Source organism: Pecten maximus, chromosome 1 (assembly GCF_902652985.1).
Source record: "Pecten maximus chromosome 1, xPecMax1.1, whole genome shotgun sequence".
Classification (NCBI taxonomy): domain Eukaryota; kingdom Metazoa; phylum Mollusca; class Bivalvia; order Pectinida; family Pectinidae; genus Pecten; species Pecten maximus.
Genome location: NC_047015.1, coordinates 22,218,290 through 22,244,223, shown reverse-complemented (window position 1 = coordinate 22,244,223; position 25,934 = coordinate 22,218,290). Strand labels below are relative to the sequence as shown.

The window sequence follows — 25,934 nt, the reverse complement described above, 5'->3', positions numbered from 1 at the left end:
ATTTTGTTTAAACGGTGGGTCTGGCCCCCCAGGGGCCTTAGGGGCGGGGCCCAATAGGGGAAATATAGCAAATTCTTTAAAATCCTTCTTCTTCTGTAGAAATGAAGGGATTTGATTCATATTTGGTCTGAAGCCTCCTTGGGTGAAGGGGAACCAATTTTGTATAAACGGTGGGTCTGGCCCCCAAGGGGTCTTAGGGGCGGGGCCCAATAGGGGAAATATAGCAAATTCTTCAAAATCCTTTTTCTTCTGTAGAAATGAAGGGATTTGATTCATATTTGGTTTGAAGCCTCCTTGGGTGAAGGAGAACCAATTTTGTATAAACGGTGGGTCTGGCCCCCCAGGGGTCTTAGGGGCGGGGCCCAATAGGGGAAATATAACAAATTCTTCAAAATCCTTCTTCTTCTGTAGAAATGAAGGGATTTGATTCATATTTGGTCTGAAGCCTCCTTGGGTGAAGGGGAACCAATTTTGTATAAACGGTGGGTCTGGCCCCCCAGGGGTCTTAGGGGCGGGGCCCAATAGGGGAAATATAGCAAATTCTTCAAAATCCTTCTTCTTCTGTAGAAATGAAGGGATTTGATTCATATTTGGTCTGAAGCCTCCTTGGGTGAAGGGGAACCAATTTTGTATAAACGGATGGTCTAGCCCCCCAGGGGCCTGGGGGGTGGGGCCCAATAGGGGAATATTGTATATTCTTTAAAATCCTTCTTCTTCTGCAGGAATAAAGGGATTTGATCCATGTTTGGTCTGAAGCATCCTTGGGTGAAGGGGAACCAATTTTGTATAAACGGTGGGTCTGGCCTCCTAGGGGCCTGAGGGGCGGGGCCCAATAGGGGAAATATAGCAAATTCTTTGAAATCCTTCTTCTTCTGTAGGAATAAAGGGATTTGATCCATATTTGGTCTGAAACATCCTTGGGTGAAGGGGAACCAATTTTGTATAAACGGTGGGTCTGGCCCCCCAGGGGCCGTAGGGGTGGGGCCAAATAGGGGAAATATAGCAAATTCTTTAAAATCCTTCTCCTTCTGTAGAAATGAAGGGATTTGATTCATATTTGGTCTGAAGCATCCTTGGGTGAAGGGGAACCAATTTTGTATAAACGGATGGTCTGGCCCCCCAGGGGCCTGGGGGGTGGGGCCCAATAGGGGAATATTGCATATTCTTTAAAATCTTTCTTCTTCTGCAGGAATAAAGGGATTTGATTCATAATTGGTCTGAAGCATCCTTGGGTGAAGGGGAACCAATTTTGTATAAACGGTGGGTCTGGCCCCCCAGGGGCCTGAGGGGCGGGACCCAATAGGGGAAATATAGCAAATTCTTTAAAATCCTTCTACTTCTTTAGGAATAAAGGGATTTGATCCATATTTGGTCTGAAACATCCTTGGGTGAAGGGGAACCAATTTTGTATAAACGGTGGGTCTGGCCCCCAGGGGCCTGGGGGGTGGGGCCCAATAGGGGAATATTGCATATTCTTTAAAATCCTTCTCCTTCTGTAGAAATGAAGGGATTTGATTCATATTTGGTCTGAAGCATCCTTGGGTGAAGGGGAACCAATTTTGTATAAACGGATGGTCTGGCCCCCCAGGGGCCTGGGGGGTGGGGCCCAATAGGGGAATATTGCATATTCTTTAAAATCCTTCTCCTTCTGTAGAAATGAAGGGATTTGATTCATATTTGGTCTGAAGCATCCTTGGGTGAAGGGGAACCAATTTTGTATAAACGGATGGTCTGGCCCCCCAGGGGCCTGGGGGGTGGGGCCCAAAATAGGGGAATATTGCATATTCTTTAAAATCCTTCTTCTTCTGCAGGAATAAAGGGATTTGATTCATATTTGGTCTGAAGCCTCCTTGGGTGAAGGGGAACCAATTTTGTATAAACGGTGGGTCTGGCCCCCCAGGGGTCTTAGGGGCGGGGCCCAATAGGGGAAATATAGCAAATTCTTCAAAATCCTTTTTCTTCTGTAGAAATGAAGGGATTTGATTCATATTTGGTTTGAAGCCTCCTTGGGTGAAGGGGAACCAATTTTGTATAAACGGTGGGTCTGGCCCCCCAGGGGTCTTAGGGGTGGGGCCCAATAGGGGAAATATAGCAAATTCTTCAAAATCCTTCTTCTTCTGTAGAAATGAAGGGATTTGATTCATATTTGGTCTGAAGCCTCCTTGGGTGAAGGGGAACCAATTTTGTATAAACGGTGGGTCTGGCCCCCAGGGGCCTTAGGGGCGGGGCCCAATAGGGGAAATATAGCAAATTCTTCAAAATCCTTCTTCTTCTGTAGAAATGAAGGGATTTGATTCATATTTGGTCTGAAGCCTCCTTGGGTGAAGGGGAACCAATTTTGTATAAACGGATGGTCTAGCCCCCCAGGGGCCTGGGGGGTGGGGCCCAATAGGGGAATATTGTATATTCTTTAAAATCCTTCTTCTTCTGCAGGAATAAAGGGATTTGATCCATGTTTGGTCTGAAGCATCCTTGGGTGAAGGGGAACCAATTTTGTATAAACGGTGGGTCTGGCCTCCTAGGGGCCTGAGGGGCGGGGCCCAATAGGGGAAATATAGCAAATTCTTTGAAATCCTTCTTCTTCTGTAGGAATAAAGGGATTTGATCCATATTTGGTCTGAAACATCCTTGGGTGAAGGGGAACCAATTTTGTATAAACGGTGGGTCTGGCCCCCCAGGGGCCGTAGGGGTGGGGCCCAATAGGGGAAATATAGCAAATTCTTTAAAATCCTTCTCCTTCTGTAGAAATGAAGGGATTTGATTCATATTTGGTCTGAAGCATCCTTGGGTGAAGGGGAACCAATTTTGTATAAACGGATGGTCTGGCCCCCCAGGGGCCTGGGGGGTGGGGCCCAATAGGGGAATATTGCATATTCTTTAAAATCTTTCTTCTTCTGCAGGAATAAAGGGATTTGATTCATAATTGGTCTGAAGCATCCTTGGGTGAAGGGGAACCAATTTTGTATAAACGGTGGGTCTGGCCCCCCAGGGGCCTGAGGGGCGGGACCCAATAGGGGAAATATAGCAAATTCTTTAAAATCCTTCTACTTCTTTAGGAATAAAGGGATTTGATCCATATTTGGTCTGAAACATCCTTGGGTGAAGGGGAACCAATTTTGTATAAACGGTGGGTCTGGCCCCCCAGGGGTCTTAGGGGAGGGGCCCAATAGGGGAAATATAGCAAATTCTTCAAAATCCTTTTTCTTCTGTAGAAATGAAGGGATTTGATTCATATTTGGTTTGAAGCCTCCTTGGGTGAAGGGGAACCAATTTTGTATAAACGGTGGGTCTGGCCCCCCAGGGGTCTTAGGGGTGGGGCCCAATAGGGGAAATATAGCAAATTCTTCAAAATCCTTCTTCTTCTGTAGAAATGAAGGGATTTGATTCATATTTGGTCTGAAGCCTCCTTGGGTGAAGGGGAACCAATTTTGTATAAACGGTGGGTCTGGCCCCCCAGGGGTCTTAGGGGCGGGGCCCAATAGGGGAAATATAGCAAATTCTTCAAAATCCTTCTTCTTCTGTAGAAATGAAGGGATTTGATTCATATTTGGTCTGAAGCCTCCTTGGGTGAAGGGGAACCAATTTTGTATAAACGGATGGTCTAGCCCCCCAGGGGCCTGGGGGGTGGGGCCCAATAGGGGAATATTGTATATTCTTTAAAATCCTTCTTCTTCTGCAGGAATAAAGGGATTTGATCCATGTTTGGTCTGAAGCATCCTTGGGTGAAGGGGAACCAATTTTGTATAAACGGTGGGTCTGGCCTCCTAGGGGCCTGAGGGGCGGGGCCCAATAGGGGAAATATAGCAAATTCTTTGAAATCCTTCTTCTTCTGTAGGAATAAAGGGATTTGATCCATATTTGGTCTGAAACATCCTTGGGTGAAGGGGAACCAATTTTGTATAAACGGTGGGTCTGGCCCCCCAGGGGCCGTAGGGGTGGGGCCCAATAGGGGAAATATAGCAAATTCTTTAAAATCCTTCTCCTTCTGTAGAAATGAAGGGATTTGATTCATATTTGGTCTGAAGCATCCTTGGGTGAAGGGGAACCAATTTTGTATAAACGGATGGTCTGGCCCCCCAGGGGCCTGGGGGGTGGGGCCCAATAGGGGAATATTGCATATTCTTTAAAATCTTTCTTCTTCTGCAGGAATAAAGGGATTTGATTCATAATTGGTCTGAAGCATCCTTGGGTGAAGGGGAACCAATTTTGTATAAACGGTGGGTCTGGCCCCCCAGGGGCCTGAGGGGCGGGACCCAATAGGGGAAATATAGCAAATTCTTTAAAATCCTTCTACTTCTTTAGGAATAAAGGGATTTGATCCATATTTGGTCTGAAACATCCTTGGGTGAAGGGGAACCAATTTTGTATAAACGGTGGGTCTGGCCCCCAGGGGCCTGGGGGGTGGGGCCCAATAGGGGAATATTGCATATTCTTTAAAATCCTTCTCCTTCTGTAGAAATGAAGGGATTTGATTCATATTTGGTCTGAAGCATCCTTGGGTGAAGGGGAACCAATTTTGTATAAACGGATGGTCTGGCCCCCCAGGGGCCTGGGGGGTGGGGCCCAAAATAGGGGAATATTGCATATTCTTTAAAATCCTTCTTCTTCTGCAGGAATAAAGGGATTTGATTCATATTTGGTCTGAAGCATCCTTGGGTGAAGGGAAACCAATTTTGTATAAACGGTGGGTCTGGCCCCCCAGGGGTCTTAGGGGCGGGGCCCAATAGGGGAAATATAGCAAATTCTTTAAAATCCTTCTTCTTCTGTAGAAATGAAGGGTTTTGATTCATATTTGGTCTGAAGCATCCTTGGGTGAAGGGGAACCAATTTTGTATAAACGGTGGGTCTGGCCCCCCAGGGGCCTTAGGGGCGGGGCCCAATAGGGGAAATATAGCAAATTCTTTAAAATCCTTCTTCTTCTGTAGAAATGAAGGGATTTGATTCATATTTGGTCTGAAGCCTCCTTGGGTGAAGGGGAACCAATTTTGTATAAACGGTGGGTCTGGCCCCCCAGGGGTCTTAGGGGCGGGGCCCAATAGGGGAAATATAGCAAATTCTTCAAAATCCTTTTTCTTCTGTAGAAATGAAGGGATTTGATTCATATTTGGTTTGAAGCCTCCTTGGGTGAAGGGGAACCAATTTTGTATAAACGGTGGGTCTGGCCCCCCAGGGGTCTTAGGGGTGGGGCCCAATAGGGGAAATATAGGAAATTCTTCAAAATCCTTCTTCTTCTGTAGAAATGAAGGGATTTGATTCATATTTGGTCTGAAGCCTCCTTGGGTGAAGGGGAACCAATTTTGTATAAACGGTGGGTCTGGCCCCCCAGGGGTCTTAGGGGCGGGGCCCAATAGGGGAAATATAGCAAATTCTTCAAAATCCTTCTTCTTCTGTAGAAATGAAGGGATTTGATTCATATTTGGTCTGAAGCATCCTTGGGTGAAGGGGAACCAATTTTGTATAAACGGATGGTCTGGCCTCCCAGGGGCCTGGGGGGTGGGGCCCAATAGGGGAATATTGTATATTCTTTAAAATCCTTCTTCTTCTGCAGGAATAAAGGGATTTGATCCATGTTTGGTCTGAAGCATCCTTGGGTGAAGGGGAACCAATTTTGTATAAACGGTGGGTCTGGCCTCCTAGGGGCCTGAGGGGCGGGGCCCAATAGGGGAAATATAGCAAATTCTTTGAAATCCTTCTTCTTCTGTAGGAATAAAGGGATTTGATCCATATTTGGTCTGAAACATCCTTGGGTGAAGGGGAACCAATTTTGTATAAACGGTGGGTCTGGCCCCCCAGGGGCCGTAGGGGTGGGGCCCAATAGGGGAAATATAGCAAATTCTTTAAAATCCTTCTCCTTCTGTAGAAATGAAGGGATTTGATTCATATTTGGTCTGAAACATCCTTGGGTGAAGGGAAACCAATTTTGTATAAACGGTTGGTCTGACCTCCAGGGGCATTAGGGGTGGGGCCCAATAGGGGAAATAGGGTTAATCCTTTAAATCGCTACTAGTCATAAAGTTATCAATGAATTTGAACCAAATTTGGTCAGTAACATTCTTGGGAGAAGGGGAACAGAGTTTGTATACATTTTTACTCTGAACCCCCAGGGGCCTAAGGGGCGGAGCCAAATAGGGGAAATAGATATTAGTCTTTAAATCGCTACTAGTCATAAATTTTTTAATGGATTTTAACTAGATTTGGTCAGGAACATCCTTGGGGAAGGTGAACAGAGTTTGTATTGATTTTTACTCTGAACTCCCAGGGGCCTGAGGGGCTGGGCCAAATAGGGGAAATAGGGTTAATCTTTTAAATCACTGCTAGTCATAAAGTTATGAATGAATTAGAACCAAATTTGGTCAGAAACATCCTTGGGAGAAGGGGAACAGAGTTTGTATACATTTTTACTCTGAACCCCCAGGGGCCTGAGGGGCGGAGCCAAATATGGGAAATGGAGATTAGTCTTTAAATCGCTACTGGTCATAAAATTTTTCATGGATTTTAATTAGATTTGGTCAGGAACGTCCTTGGGGGAAGGGGAACCGAGTTTGTATGAATTTTTACTCTGAACCCTCAGGGGCCTGAGGGGCGGGGCCAAATAGGGGAAATAGGGTTAATCCTTTAAATCGCTACTAGTCATAAAGTTATGAATGAATTTGAACCAAATTTGATCAGGAACATCATTGGGAGAAGGGGAACAGAGTTTGTATAAATTTTTACTCTGAATCCCCAGGGGCCTGAGGGGCGGGGCCAAATAGAGGAAATAGGGTTAATCATTTAAATCGCTACTAGTCATAAAGTTATGGATGAATTTGAACAGGAACATCCTTGGGAGAAGGGGGAACAGAGTTTGTATAAATTTTTACTCTGAACCCCCAGGGGCCTGAGGGGCGGGGCCAAATAGGGGAATAGAGATTAGTCTTTAAATTGCTACAAGTCATAAAGTTATGAATGAATTAGAACCATATTTGGTCAGGAACATCCTTGGGGGGGAGGGGAACAGAGTTTGTATAAATTTTACTCTGAACACCCAGGGGCCTGAGGGGCGGAGTCTAAGAGGCCCAAGGGTCTTTCCCCACCCTAAGGAACTTAGTTTCTTCAAACACAATTAGGTTGTAAAAATAATCCATAGGGTCTTTCAGTCCCTTAGAGAGTATGTGTATGAATAAATTGAACATGAACATTATTTTGACATTTGGTCAAATCCAACCAGGTGAGCGATACAGGCCCCATGGGCCTCTTGTTTGGTTGTGTGTCTACCATACAACACTGATGAGGAGTGTATTGTTTGGTTGTGTGTCTACCATACAACATTGATGAGGAGTGTATTGTATGGTGGTGTGTCTATCATACAACATTGATGAGGAGTGTATTGTATGGTTGTGTGTCTATCATACAACATTGATGAGGATTGTATTGTTTGGTTGTGTGTCTACCATACAACACTGATGAGGATTGTATTGTTTGGTTGTGTGTCTACCATACAACACTGATGAGGAGTGTATTGTATGGTTGTGTGTCTATCATACAACACTGATGAGGAGTGTATTGTATGGTTGTGTGTCTATCATACAACATTGATGAGGATTGTATTGTTTGGTTGTGTGTCTATCATACAACACTGATGAGGAGTGTATTGTATGGTTGTGTGTCTATCATACAACACTGATAAGGAGTGTATTGTATGGTTGTGTGTCTATCATACAACATTGATGAGGAGTGTATTGTATGGTTGTGTGTCTATCATACAACATTGATGAGGAGTGTATTGTTTGGTTGTGTGTCTATCATACAACATTGATGAGGATTGTATTGTATGGTTGTGTGTCTATCATACAACATTGATGAGGAGTGTATTGTTTGGTTGTGTGTCTTATCATACAACATTGATGAGGAGTGTATTGTATGGTTGTGTGTCTATCATACAACATTGATGAGGAGTGTATTGTATGGTTGTGTGTCTATCATACAACATTGATGAGGAGTGTATTGTTTGGTAGTGTGTCTATCATACAACATTGATGAGGATTGTATTGTATGGTTGTGTGTCTATCATACAACATTGATGAGGAGTGTATTGTATGGTTGTGCGTCTATCATACAACATTGATGAGGAGTGTATTGTATGGTTGTGTGTCTATCATACAACACTGATGAGGAGTGTATTGTATGGTAGTGTGTCTATCATACAACATTGATGAGGAGTGCATTGTTTGGTTGTGTACTGTCTACCATACAACATTGATGAGGATTGTATTGTATGGTGGTGTGTCTACCATACAACATTGATGAGGAGTGTATTGTATGGTTGTGTGTCTTATCATACAACACTGATGAGGAGTGTATTGTTTGGTTGTGTACTGTCTACCATACAACATTGATGAGGATTGTATTGTATGGTGGTGTGTCTACCATACAACATTGATGAGGATTGTATTGTATGGTGGTGTGTCTACCATACAACATTGATGAGGATTGTATTGTATGGTTGTGTGTCTTATCATACAACACTGATGAGGAGTGTATTGTTTGGTTGTGTACTGTCTACCATACAACATTGATGAGGATTGTATTGTATGGTGGTGTGTCTACCATACAACATTGATGAGGATTGTATTGTATGGTGGTGTGTCTACCATACAACATTGATGAGGATTGTATTGTATGGTGGTGTGTCTACCATACAACATTGATGAGGAGTGTATTGTATGGTGGTGTGTCTATCATACAACATTAATGAGGAGTGTATTGTATGGTTGTGTGTCTATCATACAACATTGATGAGGAGTGTATTGTTTGGTTGTGTGTCTTATCATACAACACTGATGAGGAGTGTATTGTTTGGTTGTGTGTCTATCATACAACATTGGTGAGGAGTGTATTGTATGGTTGTGTGTCTATCATACAACATTGGTGAGGAGTGTATTGTATGGTTGTGTGTCTATCATACAACATTGATGAGGATTGTATTGTATGGTGGTGTGTCTATCATACAACATTGATGAGGAGTGTATTGTTTGGTGGTGTGTCTACCATACAACATTGATGAGGAGTGTATTGTTTGGTTGTGTGTCTATCATACCACATTGATGAGGAGTGTATTGTATGGTTGTGTGTCTATCATACAACATTGATGAGGAGTGTATTGTATGGTTGTGAGTCTATCATACAACATTGATGAGGAGTGTATTGTTTGGTTGTGTGTCTATCATACAACATCGATGAGGAGTGTATTGTATGGTTGTGTGTCTATCATACAACATTGATGAGGAGTGTATTGTTTGGTTGTGAGTCTATCATACAACATTGATGAGGAGTGTATTGTTTGGTGGTGTGTCTACCATACAACATTGATAAGGAGTGTATTGTTTGGTTGTGTGTCTATCATACAACATTGATGAGGAGTGTATTGTTTGGTTGTGTGTCTATCATACAACATTGATGAGGAGTGTATTGTATGGTTGTGTGTCTATCATACAACATTGATGAGGAGTGTATTGTTTGGTGGTGTGTCTACCATACAACATTGATGAGGAGTGTATTGTATGGTGGTGTGTCTATCATACAACACTGATGAGGAGTGTATTGTTTGGTTGTGTGTCTATCATACAACACTGATGAGGAGTGTATTGTTTGGTTGTGTGTCTATCATACAACACTGATGAGGAGTGTATTGTATGGTGGTGTGTCTATCATACAACATTGATGAGGAGTGTATGGGAGGGTGCAGTGTGCTGTGTAATGCCACTTGACTGGCTGTGTTCTGTTAGCTGATAAGTGCAGCAGAGGTGTAAACAGCTGAGATCCACTGATTCAACACTCAAGCGGACATTTTTTATGTCTGTTATCGTAGTTTGGTTAATTACAGGTAGTTTGATTGTGTAATAAAGGGCAGGAATGGGTCTGTGTTGGAAGAGAGAAGATGAGTCTGATAATGACAACTTGATCGCTGTCTTCACCGATAAGACATTCCTCAAGTACAAGCTGTCCAGATCACTTCTTCAAGGCAACACTGATGTCTCATTCTCTCGCACCCCAACACTTCCAACATTCAATTTCACTGTAGTGTATCCGGACATAAATGTTACTAATTATTTCACAAAGGATACACCGTGAGAACAACAGTATGTGTAATTGTTGAGATGTCACCTTGGTCGCTGTAGCTGGTAGGAGTTTCCTTTTAAGTTGTAGGATGTTTGTTAAGAGGTCACTAGTCCAAACTCCATTACTTGTATTCCTATTACAGATCAATAATGTCAATGACCACTCCAGGTGTAAGCTATAGGAGACCGCAGGCTGCTTACAGTAAAAAATCCTAGAAGTTACTTTTGGCCATGAGAGGCATCAAATGTACTTTTGGCTATAAAAAGTCTTAAATAAAAACTTTGCCATGGAAAGTCTTGAACTTACTTTTGGCTATGAAAAATCTTCAATGAATTTTTGGCTATGAAAAGCCTTGAACTTACTTTTGGCTATGAAAAGACATGAATGTACTTTTGGCTATGGAAAGACATGAATGTACTTTTGGCTATGGAAAGACATGAATGTACTTTTGACCTTGAAATTTATTGAATTCTTGTCTTTGGTCTTAGAAAATTGTTAAACATTTTGCTATTTAGTGTTCCATATAGAAATTACTTAGAGACCTACCTTTCTTTTGGCAAATGGACAAATTGTCAATAAATACATATATACACTATCAAGTTTAATGTTTATGGTGATCGTGTTTAATATCATGCTTTTGGTTATTTGAAAGAGTTGATTGTGACCCCAATGTATGAAGGGTTTTGGAAAAATATGAACATAGCCTTGACAATTCTTTCAAATAACCTTTAATTTGGTTTCATTCTGCATACAACCTAATTAAGAGGTTTCATTGGGTCTTAAGAACCTTAATAACTTCTAAGCTTACCAGCACCAGCACCAGAGGTTTGCTTAGAGAACAAGAGGTTGCTTCTAAGTGTGAGCCAAGAGTGGACATATATATTATACATACAGGGATTGAGATGTTACTATTTCACTACATTATATTTGTGGATAAAGAGATATTTAAAAAAAGAAAGGAACAAAATTTTCCCCTGCAGGTCATTATATGTTTTAGCTCAGATTTAGTTGTGGTGGTTTAGTGAGCAACTTATCCACTGTTCCAACACTTTTGTGTTGTGCTGAAAATGCTGGCAACTTAGATAGTAGTTAGCCATTTAAATATACTTTCCTGATAGAAAACTGAAACAATAAAATCATTGATGATATTGACTGATAACTGTTTAGTTAGTGTCTGTTGATATTGAAGTTAGATCTGTGTATTGAGAAGAAATAAGAAGCATTGGGTAAATATGGTCTGTCAAAACTGCTGCCACAATTGCTCCGGATACTCAACCCCGGCTCACAGCTCCCAACCTATCCCCTCACATTTTTTAGGGGGAGGCAGACATAAGTGTTGTGGTAATGACACGAGCCAGGTATAGTCAAGGGTGCCTCTACCGACACCTTTATAGCTCTTAAAAGCAATGTACTGTGTATGAGAGAGTGCCACAGGTCTCCATGTGCTGCTCCTCATATCCCTACTTATGGTTGACTCTGACTTTAACAGGAATATGTGGTATAAGGGAGGGTTAACACAGGTACATGTAAGGCAGGTGAGGGTCCTGATCAGTACTGGGTGGTCTGACTAGTCTTCTGGAGGTCAGGGCATGGCTCCTGTGATGAAGTATTGAAGGGACCTGTTTGAAAAAAAGCCAATTTTGCTAACATGAATTCCCATGAGGATGTCATGGATTCAAAGCCAATTTGTGTGATTGGATATGTTCCTTAGGTTTAAATTGTAATTCTGTGTTCTTGTATAAAATGGTTGTGTTCATGTATTAAATGGTTGTGGCAGAAACACTGTTATTTAACAAGTCCATTATACAAGCACATGGCTGTAATGGTGAGGTTTCCTGTAAGTACATTTGCCAGCTCTGTTTGAAATGTTACAGATATTTCTCACATGAATATCTGGGGGTTTCACCTCATTTACATTACACCATTCGGTACCTGAGGATCAACATGAAGACTTGCTGGTATGAAGGTTTCAAGGATCACAAGTGTAGAGATCAGGAATGCTTGACAGGGTGGATAGAAGTGATTAGGGAGTCGACACACTACATTAACACAAATCTTAACATTTTTATAAGCATGTTCAAGTGATTCAATGTAGCTACTACAGGAAGACTAAATCATAGTCACATGATTAGATGTAGCACATATACAGGTACATATACAGTTACAGTGCAACTTCCGAAAACCGAACCGTCTAAAAACCGAACACCTGAATACCGAACGCATTTTCTTAGTACGGAATTGGTCCTTCTTTATTATAGTATTAAAAAACTTCAAAATACTGATCCTTCTGAATTCCATACACCGGACCAACACCTGTGACGGGTATTGTGTCTCGGGACCTACGTATACATGTAGGTGATTTGTACAGGTATCCAATATATACCCCAAGGGGTCATTATGACGGTAGGCCTAGTGTATAATCAACACGACAATAATGAAAAAATGTCACACTTCATTGAAGCGCGGCGGTTTCTTGATCTTCTCCATGGAAGTAAAGCTAGAAGCCTGCGTTTCACATCAAACATTTAACCTTCCCTCCCAGTACAGCCCAGACACCTCAGACAACCTGATGTATAGTCCTTCCCTCCCTGTACACTCCAGACACCCTGATATGTAACCCTACCCTCCCAGTACACCCCAGACACCCTGATATGTAACCCTACCCTCCCAGTACACCCCAGACACCCTGATATGTAACCCTACCCTCCCAGTACACTCCAGACACCCTGATATGTAACCCTACCCTCCCAGTACACCCCAGACACCCTGATATGTAACCCTACCCTCCCAGTACACCCCAGACACCCTGATATGTAACCTGACCCTCCCAGTACACCCCAGACACCCTGATATGTAAACTGACCCTCCCAGTACACCCCAGACACCCTGATATGTAACCCTACCCTCCCAGTACACCCAGACACCCTGATATGTAACCCTACCCTCCCAGTACACCCCAGACACCCTGATATGTAATGACCCTCTCCCAGTTACACCCCAGACACCCTGCTATGTAACCCTGACCCTCCCAGTACACACCAGGACACCCTGATATGTAACCCTGACCCTCCCAGTACACCCCAGACACCCTGATATGTAACTGACCCTCCCAGTACACCCCAGACACCCTGATATGTAACCCCTACCCTCCCAGTACACCCCAGACACCCTGATATGTAACCCTACCCTCCCAGTACACCCAAGACACCCTGATATGTAACCCTACCCTCCCAGTACAACCCAGATGCCCTGATATGTAACCCTGTTTTCCAGTACCCTGATATGTAACCCTGTTTTCCCAGTACTTGACAAGTACCCTGATTTGTAACCCTGTTTTCCCAGTACCCTGATTTGTAACCCTGTTTTCCCAGTACATGACAAGTACCCTGATTTGTAACCCTGTTTTCCAGTACCCTGATTTGTAACCCTGTTTTCCCAGTACATGACAGGTACCCTGATTTGTAACCCTGTTTTCCCAGTACATGACAGGTACCCTGATATGTAACCCTGTTTTCCCAGTACATGACAGGTACCCTGATATGTAACCCTGTTTTCCCTGGTACATGACAGGTACCCTGATTTGTAACCCTGTTTTCCCTGGTACATAACAGGTACCCTGATTTGTAACCCTGTTTTCCAGTACCCTGATTTGTAACCCTGTTTTCCAGTAACCGGATTTGTAACCCTGTTTTCCCAGTACATGACAGGTACCCTGATATGTAACCCTGTTTTCCCTGGTACATGACAGGTACCCTGATTTGTAACCCTGTTTTCCAGTACCCTGATTTGTAACCCTGTTTTTCCAGTACATGACAGGTACCCTGATATGTAACCCTGTTTTCCCTGGTACATGACCGGTACCCTGATTTGTAACCCTGTTTTCCAGTACCCTGATTTGTAACCCTGTTTTCCCAGTACATGACAAGTACCCTGATTTGTAACCCTGTTTTCCAGTACCCTGATTTGTAACCCTGTTTTCCAGTACATGACAGGTACCCTGATATGTAACCCTGTTTTCCCTGGTACATGACAGGTACCCTGATATGTAACCCTGTTTTCCCCAGTACATGACAGGTACCCTGATTTGTAACCCTGTTTTCCCTGGTACATGACCGGTACCCTGATTTGTAACCCCTGTTTTCCAGTACCCTGATTTGTAACCCTGTTTTCCCAGTACATGACAGGTACCCTGATGATGTAACCCTGTTTTCCCTGGTACATGACAGGTACCCTGATAATGTAACCCTGTTTTCCCTGGTACATGACAGGTACCCTGATAATGTAACCCTGTTTTCCCTGGTACATGACAGGTACTCTGATTTGTAACTCTACTCTCAATATACACAACAGACAACTGATATGTAACTATATCCTTCCTGTAACCATACATTTTGGGAAGTGGTGATTCTGTTTCTAGCATTTCACAATATTTCCTATTTTCAAATTATCTGGAGCATGAAATTGGCCTGTGCTCTTTGCATTGATGTTGGCAAACATTCTCATGATGGGATTGACATGTAATTGGATTTTCACTGTCATATGATATTGTGGTTAAATGTCCTTATGCAAATTTGTCAGCGTATACTTGAATGTCATTGACTCTCATGCTGATTCCTACTGTATTTCATTAGGTGATCATACTGCGTTTAATCGGTTAATGTTTTGTCATGTGGGCTGTCTGTTGCAATCTAACATACTGCTGTTGTGCTTGTCTTTGATAGGAATGACTTAAGATTTTGGACATGTTCCAGAAAAAAATGGGTCTTGAATAGCAAATTATACATTGAATTGTTGTAATTTACAGAAAAATAAAACTTAGTGTGTATCTCAGATACATTCTCAACTTTTAAAGAATGTTTGTCCCCATATAGGTTTACATGCTGTAGATGGAAAGACATTAAGAGAATTAGGGGGCCATAGATACACCCCTAATTAAGCTCATGTATCACCAGTATGCTTTATGTGACATCTCGTTAGGTACTGCCTCGGGGCCCTTATCTGCCCGGTGCATTCTACTCTGTTTGTCTGTCATTTCTACTCTTGTATTCCTCACACCCCAGCTCTTCCATTCATCTCACTGTCCTGTTTGTCTGATATGCCCTAACAAATGTGCTGAGCATTGGCTAATTATGATAAAGTGGCCGTCTGGTACCTCACCATCTCCTCCAGTGGAGAGAAGGGGATCACCTGTTGTAAGCATTACTCTAAGATTTAACTGGGAACATGTTCTTCAATAAAAATATTTATTTAAAAAAACAATCTGTGCATCTTAATCTATTTGAAACTCTTTGATAAGAAACTTATTATTGACACTGAATGGTAAATCATGATAATAAGCTAATATAGATGTATGAACATCACCAGTTAGATTACTAATGCTGCCCAAGATCTGAAAATGTGAAAACTGAATGCTGCCCAAGATCTGAAAATGTGAAAACTGTAAATCTCTCTGAAATAAAATGTTAACTACAATTTTAAATATGAACATTTACAAACAAATTAAACTTATCTGTTTCTTAAAATGTTGTCAATTAAATTTTCATCAATGTGGGTTGTTCAATATGGAGCCTACCAAAAGTTACCTTGCTTTTATGTTCAATCAATGTGTGTTTATTCTGTATCAATAAACCATTACTGTACAGAGACCAGTGTTGTATAAATGTAGATTCTTTTGAGTAAATTGTGGTGTCATTATCAACGTCCTAGTCTTCACTTGGTGAACATATCATTGCTTGGAATGACCTAGTTGTATACAGTGGGTGTCATTGGTGAAGCTGAAGACCTTCCCAGAACACTGTTGTCTCAAGACCTTCCCAGAACACTGTTGTCCTAAGACCTTCCCAGAACACTGTTGTCTCAAGACCTTCCCAGAACACTGTTGTCTCAAGACCTTCCCAGAACACTGTTGTCTCAAGACCTTCCCAGAACACATGTTGTCCCAAGACCTTCCCAGAACACTGTTGTCTCAAGACCTTCCCAGAACACAGTTGTCCCAAGACCTTCCCAGAACACTGTTGTCCCAAGACCTTCCCAGAACACTGTTGTCCCAAGACCTTCCCAGAACACTGTTGTCCCAACACCTTCCCAGAACACTGTTGTCCCAAGACCTTCCAAGAACACTGTTGTCTCATTCTCCTTGACCTATTGACTTTTTCCTTACAGTACATATTCTGCTGATTAACTGTATTAGGAGCCAGGAGGAAAATATGGCCGAAGAATTTTGTATTTTAAGAGGATAAGCATAGGCAAGCTGATTGCCCCCAACCCCCAAATCTAGGCTAACTGATTTGGCCCCCCCCCCCCCCCCCCCCCCCCCCCCCCCCTCCCCCCAAACCTAGGCAAGCTGATTGCCCCCACCGCCAAACCTCAACTTAGGTATGTAGTGATCAGTGTGTCTGTAGGACAATTATTATAGAATTGTAAGATTAGGGGTTGTCAGCTAGTCTTTAGAACATTAATTACAGATTTGTAAAAATAGAGGTAACATAAGATGGCCATAAATCGGTGTCCATTTGTCACTTCTAACCAGACCTGTGGAGGGGGTTATCAACAACTAATGAGGCAGTTAAGGAGCCTGCTGACCAAAGGCCATCAAACAGATTGATGTTTGGGAGATTGCTCAAATCGGCTGAGACTGACCATTGTCCTGGAGATCTGCCATAAGACCACTTGGTTGGTCAGCTGAGGCCAATAACCACAGGAATCCATAAAGGTCATGAATCCAGTTTGAATGGTTGGAGGTGGTACATGTTATATGTGTACAATAACTAGGGTCAGAAACCCAGATATTGTTATCTTAATAATGTTTTAATTCATTGCCTTTGCTTTCTGGGTTGTTTGTTTGGTCATCTTTCATGGCTTAAGTATGTCTGTGTTCTCTAAATGTAATGTAGTTAGAATGTAGAAGGCATCTCTATCTACTGTTACTACAGGTGATGTACCAACATTTCCTGTCTCCTATGGTTGTTCTGAAAGGGACTATCTGTGTTCAAGGGACCACCTCTCTAATGTGGTTACTGAAGGGAGTAGCTCTATCTGATTACCAAAGGAATAACTCTCTATCTGGTTACTGAAGGGAGTAGCTCTATCTGGTTACCGAAGGAAAAAACTCTATCTGGTTACCAAAGGAATAACTCTCTATCTGGTTACTGAAGGGAACACTTCTCTATCTGGTTACTGAAGGGTATAAGTATCTATCTGGTTACTGAAGAGAGTAACTCTATCTGGTTACCGAAGGAAAAAACTCTATCTGGTTACTGAAGGAAACACCTCTCTATCTGGTTACTGAAGGAAACACCTCTCTATCTAGTTACTGAAGAGAACATCTCGTCAGGTACCATAAAGAGCACTTTTTTCTGTTTACTAAAGGGAACACTTCTTTCTGATATATTCATCTGGCTATCGAAGGAAACGCCTTTCTATCAGGTTACCAAAGGGAACATCTCATTATCTAGTTACTGAAGGGTTGCTGAAGAGAACACCTCTCTACCTGGTTACCGAAGGGAACACCTCTCTATCTGGTTACTGAAGGAAATAACTATTTGGTTATCGAAGGGACCACCTCTCTATCTGGTTACTGAAGGGAACACATCACTATCTGTTTACTGAAGGGAACACATCGCTATCTGGTCACTGAAGGGAACACTTCTGTATCTGGTTACTGAAGGAAACACATCACTATCAGGTTACTGAAGGGAACACATAACTATCTGGTTACTGAAGGGAACACATCACTATCTGGTTACTGAAGGGAACATGTCACTACCTGGTTACTGAAGGGAACACATCACTACCTGGTTACTGAAGGGAACACATCACTACCTGGTTACTGAAGGGAACACATCACTATCTGGTTACTGAAGGGAACACATCACTACCTGGTTACTGAAGGAAACACATCACTATCTTGTTACTGAAGGCAACACTTCTGTATCTTGTTACTGAAGGGAACACTTCTGTATCTGGTTACTGAAGGGAACACTTTTGTATCTGGTTACTGAAGGGAACACCCCTATATCTGGTAACTGAAGGGAAAACTTCTCTGTCTGGTTACTGAAGGGAACACATCACTATCTGGTTACTGAAGGGAACACATCACTACCTGGTTACTAAAGGGAACACATCACTATCTGGTTACTGAAAGGAACATGTCACTATCTGGTTACTGAAGGGAACGCATCACTCTCTGGTTACTGAAGGGAACATGTCACTATCTGGTTACTGAAGGGAACACATCACTATCTATTAACTGAAGGGAACACTTCTGTATCTGGTTACTGAAGGGAACACATCACTATCTAGTAACTGAAGGGAACACTTTTGTACCTGGTTACTGAAGGGAACACTTCTGTATCTGCTTACTGAAGGGAACACTTCTATATCTGCTTACTGAAGGGAATACTTCTGTATCTGCTTACTGAAGGGAACACATCACTCTCTGGTTACTGAAGGGAACATATCACTATCTGGTTACTGAAGGGAACACATCACTATCTGGTTACTGAAAGGAACATATCACTATCTGGTTACTGAAGGGAAAACTTCTCTGTCTGGTTACTGAAGGGAACATGTCACTATCTGGTTACTAAAGGGAACACATCACTCTCTGGTTACTGAAGGGAACATGTCACTATCTGGTTACTGAAGGGAACACATCACTCTGGTTACTGATGGGAACATGTCACTATCTGGTTACTGAAGGGAACACATCACTCTGGTTAGCAAATAAATTATACTGGGCTTCTTAGTACTGGGTGTGACATGTTACCTTATAAAACATATACAGGTATAAATATAAAACCTACTCTGAGCATCTGTATTAAAAGTAATTAATTATAAAATGCCTTGATCTATGGTTACATTTCCAACAGCAGCAACTGCATGAAAAAATATAGGGATAAACAATGAATTCCTTTATATGCTTCTAATACTGGTAGTAGGTTCCGTGTTTTGATAAAGTTTGAAAATGTGGTTACAGTGTTAAGGAATTGTATTCAGAAACAGTGAGGATCTAATAGGATAAAAGTTAGGAATGTTTCCAGATTATTTTCAGAGTTGTTCTTTCTTTGAAATCCACTTCCACATGTGTATATGCATTGTTTAGAATTACAGGATTTCTCATCTCACTCGGATGGTGAATGTAATAGACTGAAGTAATGGCTACTACTCTGATGTAGACTGAGGAATGAGGTTGTGATAACACTGAAGATGTATAAGTATATATATGTATACGTATATATATGTATAAGTATATATATGAATTTGTATTACGAATTTTGCTTCTTTATTGCTATACTCATCATATTATTGAATAAGCACATTCAAAATGGCAGTCATAAAGTGTATACATCATTAAATACTCTACCTTGAGGTGTATATGACATTAGAATACTCTACCTTATACATCATTAAAATACTATAATTTAGGTATATACATCATTATAATACTCTACCTTGAAGGATATACATCATTAAATCATTATACCTTGTCAACACTTATTTTTCTGATTCCTGCAGGGTTTTTACATGTAATTTTACTTTTATTTCACATTTATTCTGTACATCGTAGGAGAGAAATTGAAATATATTTTGATTTCTTGAAAAAGAAATACAAGTACATGTAGGCGCATTAGGATATTCCTGGTTTACTATATAAATACAGAAGTATGATAGGTAAGACTACTATACATGGTATGCTGATGACATCACCACCACTGACATTAGATAAGGAGGTTAGAACAGGTCCTGTTGACAGCCTCCAGTGATACAATCAAATACACGGTTATCACATAATAAGCCAATGTACCAGACACAACTGCTCTATTGTTTCTAAGCTGTTATAGCAAATATTTCATTCATAACAGCAGGAAAGGGATGATGGGTAGAATTAATGTGTATTTCCAAACTTTACAGCAGTGTTGAGCCTGCAGTAATTGGGTAACCACCAGCTAATTTCTATGGCTGGATCACTTTCATACCTGTCAATCACAACCCCAGCTCTAGCAGACTGCCTCTTGAGGTTAACCCTGACAACATTTACCCTAAGTGCTGCTTCACAGTACAATCATGTTATGGGAGGAGAAGTTGGTGTTTGGATATTTTAGGCAATACTACGATCACCTTACAAGCTCAGACTAGTGGGAATTACGATCATCTTACAAGCTCAGACTAGTGGGAATTACGATCACCTTACGAGCTCAGACTAGTGGGAATTTCCCTTTAGCTTTCTGTTAGGATTCTTGCCTTGAGATGAAAGGTCCCTAGTTAGAGCCCCAGTGTGGGACCCTGGGCCCCAGTGTGGCCCCAGTGTGGGCCCCAGTGTGGGCAGGGTAGTTTTTATTACTGCTTTCTATTACAATACTATGGTATCCAATGGTAATACTGTGGTATCCAATGAAATCCCTATAATATCCAATGGCAATACTGTGGTATCCTATGAAAACCCTATAGTATCCGGAAAGCCCTAAAGTATCCTATGGCTGTGGTAGTCGATGAAAACCCTATTTAGTATCTGATGGCTGTGGTAGTCGATGAAAACCCTATTTAGTATCTGATGGCTGTGGTAGTCGATGAAAACCCTATTTAGTATCCGATGGCTGTGGTAGTCGATGAAAACCCTATTTAGTATCCGATGGCTGTGGTAGTCGATGAAAACCCTATTTAGTATCTGATGGCAATAATGTCAGTCGCTGAAAACCCTGTAGTATCCAATAGCAATACTGTGGTATCCCATGCATACAATATGATATCCGATTGCAATACTGTGGTATCCCATGAAAACCCTGTAGTATCCAATAGCAATACTGTGGTATCCCATGCATACAATATAATATGCGATTGCAATACTGTGGTATCCCATGAAAACAATATAATATCCAATAGCAGTACTGTGGTATCCCATGAAAACCCTGTAGTATCCAATAGCAATACTGTGGTATCCCATGAATACAATATAATATCCGATTGCAATACTGTGGTATCCCATGAAAATAATATAATATCCCATGGCAGTACTGTGGTATCCTATCCCAATACTATAGTATCCAATGAAAACCATTTAGAGTCTATGACAGCCCTATGATTTCCAAAGATAACCTTTTAGTATCAAAAAGCAACCCTGTAGTATCCATGGCAATACTATGGTATTCTATGGAAATGCTACTGTATTCATGGCAATAATATATGCTATCCAATGGGATTACTATGGTATATGTGACAATACTATGGTATCCAGTGGCAAAACTATGGCATTGATGACAATGCTTGTAACTATTGGCAATGCTATTGTATCAATGTACTATGGTATCCAATGGCAATGGTGTGGTTTCCATGACAATACTGATGGTATTCTATGATATTAAAATGTGATGTGCATATGGTAGTTTTTGGAATTACAATGTATTAGGAGTTGTCATCTATATCGAAATGAGTATATACATGGAATGCTATGAGGTTTTGATGTCTATATCTGTGTTTGTGTATCAGCCAGACACATGCACATTTGGTTTGTTTTTGTTTAACGTCCTATTAACAGCCAGGGTCATTTAAGGACGTGCCAGGTTTTGGAGGTGGAGGAAAGCCGGAATACCCGGAGAAAAACCACCGGCCTACGGTCAGTACCTGGCAACTGCCCCACGTAGGTTTCGAACTCGCAACCCAGAGGTGGAGGGCTAGTGTTAAAGTGTCGGGACACCTTAACCACTCGGCCACCGCGGCCCCGTATATGCATATGCACATGCACAAGTATGTGTAATACACATGAAATTAAATGGATATTGGACAGATCTGATTTGATTGGCTGACTGAAAAAACAGGTGGTTGTGGGTAAGTGGATACCACCAGGGGAGCTGATAAGGAGAAAGCACCTTACTATCCTGCAGACAATTTTATAACCCCCTAGTTGTAAAACACTATGAAACCAGATATTTATGTGAATATGCTGTCCCAATCTTACTGCTGATACAGTATAACAGTGAAACTCAAGATTTATCACATCATTAACTAAGGAGATGAACTTTAAAATGGCCAGGCAGAATTATGTAACAGAATCGTAATTGAACCAGAGCATACAGGGGCCAAACACATTGAAAAGATAATAATTCATAAATATTTAGAATATTTATCAGTCCTCAAACCAGATGTCTGGAAATGGGGTTGGAGTTGCAACCATATACCAACACAGGGTAGCTGAATGTATACAAATGGTATTATACCACCAGTGACATATCTCTATCAGTGGTATATATATATATATATACAGGGTATACCACAGTGACAGATCTCTATCAGTGGTATATATACACAGGGTATACCACAGTGACAGATCTCTATCAGTGGTATATATACACAGGGTATACCACAGTGACAGATCTCTATCAGTGGTATATATATATCTCTATCAGTGGTATATATATACAGGGTATACCACAGTGACATATCTCTATCAGTGGTATATATATACAGGGTATACCATCAGTGACAGATCTCTATCAGTGGTATATATATATATCTCTATCTGGTATATATATACACAGGGTATACCACCAGTGACAGATCTCTATCAGTGGTATATATATATCTCTATCAGTGGTATATATATACAGGGTATACCACCAGTGACAGATCTCTATCAGTGGTATATATATATACACAGGGTATACCACAGTGACAGATCTCTATCAGTGGTATATATACACAGGGTATACCACAGTGACAGATCTCTATCAGTGGTATATATACACAGGGTATACCACCAGTGACATATCTCTATCAGTGGTATATATATACAGGGTATACCACCAGTGACAGATCTCTATCAGTGGTATATATACACAGGGTATACCACAGTGACATATCTCTATCAGTGGTATATATATACAGGGTATACCACCAGTGACAGATCTCTATCAGTGGTATATATACACAGGGTATACCACAGTGACAGATCTCTATCAGTGGTATATATACACAGGGTATACCACAGTGACATATCTCTATCAGTGGTATCTATACACAGGGTATACCACCAGTGACAGATCTCTATCAGTGGTATATATACACAGGGTATATCACAGTGACAGATCTTTATCAGTGGTATATATACACAGGGTATACCACCAGTGACATATCTCTATCAGTGGTATATATATATATATATCTATCAGTGGTATATATACACAGGGTATACCACCAGTGACAGATCTCTATCAGTGGTATATATATACACAGGGTATACCATAGTGACAGATCTCTATCAGTGGTATATATACACAGGGTATACCACCAGTGACAGATCTCTATCAGTGGTATATATATATCTCTATCGGTGGTATATATATATCTGTGGTATATATACACAGGGTATACCACCAGTGACAGATCTCTATCAGTGGTATATATATACACAGGGTATACCACAGTGACAGATCTGTATCAGTGGTATATATACACAGGGTATACCACCAGTGACAGATCCCTATCAGTGGTATATATATATCTCTATCGGTGGTATATATACACAGGGTATACCACCAGTGACAGATCTCTATCAGTGGTATATATATATATCTATCAGTGGTATATATACACAGGGTATACCACCAGTGACAGATCTCTATCAGTGGTATATATATACAGGGTATACCACAGTGACAGATCTCTATCAGTGGTATATATACAGAGTATACCACCAGTGACAGATCTCTATCAGTGGTATATATATATCTCTATCAGTGGTATATATACACAGGGTATACCACCAGTGACAGATCTCTATCAGTGGTATATATACACAGGGTATACCACAGTGACAGATCTCTATCAGTGGTATATATACAGAGTATACCACCAGTGACAGATCTCTATCAGTGGTATATATACACAGGGTATACCACCAGTGACAGATCTCTATCAGTGGTATATATATATCTCTATCAGTGGTATATATACAGAGTATACCACCAGTGACAGATCTCTATCAGTGGTATATATATATATCTCTATCAGTGGTATATATACACAGGGTATACCACCAGTGACAGATCTTTATCAGTGGTATATACATATCTCTATCAGTTGTGATGCTCAGTGTGATGTTTGTATGTTGTGATAATCTATGTGATGTTTATATGTTGTGATAATCTATGTGATAATCTATGTGATGTTTGTATGTTGTGATAATCTATGTGATGTTTATATGTTGTGATGCTCAGTGTGATGTTTGTATATTGTGATGCTCAGTGTGATGTTTGTATGTTGTGATGCTCAGTGTGATGTTTGTATGCTGTGATAATCTATGTGATAATCTATGTGATGTTTATATGTTGTGATGCTCAGTGTGATGTTTGTATGTTGTGATGCTCAGTGTGATGTTTGTATGTTGTGATGCTCAGTGTGATGTTTGTATGTTGTGATAATCTATGTGATGTTTATATGTTGTGATGCTCAGTGTGATGTTTGTATGTTGTGATGCTCAGTGTGATGTTTGTATGTTGTGATAATCTATGTGATAATCTATGTGATGTTTGTATGTTGTGATAATCTATGTGATAATCTATGTGATGTTTGTATGTTGTGATGTTTGTATGTTGTGATGTTTGTATGTTGTGATGCTCAGTGTGATGTTTGTATGTTGTGATGTTTGTAAGTTGTGATGATATACTATGGCATGTCTGCTGCCCTCATTAAGAGGATATCAGACTGAAGTGTGGAGGAATGGCCCTACCAGCTGTCACAGCTTGGATAATCCATACACAACATATGCCTGTTTTGACCGTGATGTCAGAATGGCATAACACACACCAATTCATGATTCCCATCACTCTCACATTCCTCCTTGATAGACCAGATTTTTATGTTATCAAGATCAAAGATGGCTCATTTACTGTGGCTTCTCAATTGACAAAACAATTGAGGTTTGCCTGTCTCTGGTTGCTGTCATTGTTGCTTCTATGGTCCATACATCTTTCCTTGCACCAGCCAGAAGATGTGAGTGCATTGCTACACAGAGACCAGTGAGTGGGGAGCCATGGAGGTGGAGGTCTGCCAAACCAAGTCTGGCGTGGTTCAGTCAATATGTCTTATCCTCTTATTAAAATGGAGTTCCCTTTGCCAATTACAGCAGGATAATGAGAGGATCAAACAGCCCAGCGACACTACACTTCTGTCATTGATATTAAACTTCATTCCTAGTTTGAAATCATCATCAGTTTATTGTCAAACACTGGACCAGATCTCATTGGTTAAGTGTCAGAATGAGGCTGTGTGAAGATCCCTTTACCAGGTTTTACACAGACTCCATCATCAATCTTTCTATTCACAATCTGAACAAGTGACTCCAATGAAAATTAGACAAAACATATTCTCTAGATTAACCAAATATTTCCTGATATAAGTTTTGCCTTTCCCTTGAGCCTTATCAGCCATTCTCTTCAGTTCCCATGATATGTTACAATGATTTGTGTCAAACTCCACATGTTACTGTTTTGATTTTATCTATACATCAATTTCCATCTAAATTGTTATACATATAATACTGCTATATAGAAGTTATACGATACAGATTAGTGTTTAATGTATTCATGTAAATTCTGTCCATACCTGTTCTGTTGATGCCTGGCTATACAGTTTTGGTATATAGCTGAGATAACCACAATGTCCATTCTAAATAATAAAAAAGATCATGGTTCATAAATGTGGGCCCATTTGTTAAATTGAATTACTATTTCTACATTAGAATGAAGAGTTATTTACCTTAGAATCCCTGTGAATGACAGGAATAAAACCTTCCAAAGCAGCTTCACAAGGTGTCATTTTGATGAGTTGGTTTAATGAAGTCC

General features: G+C 41.0%; 1 protein-coding gene across 18 annotated transcripts in view; it reads left to right on the top strand.

The window, feature by feature from the left end:
* LOC117327783 (collagen alpha-1(XIII) chain-like) overlaps window positions 1-25,934 on the top strand; it is a 140,788-nt gene that overhangs the window by 22,871 nt on the left and 91,983 nt on the right. The gene's annotated exons all lie outside the window — the stretch shown is intronic.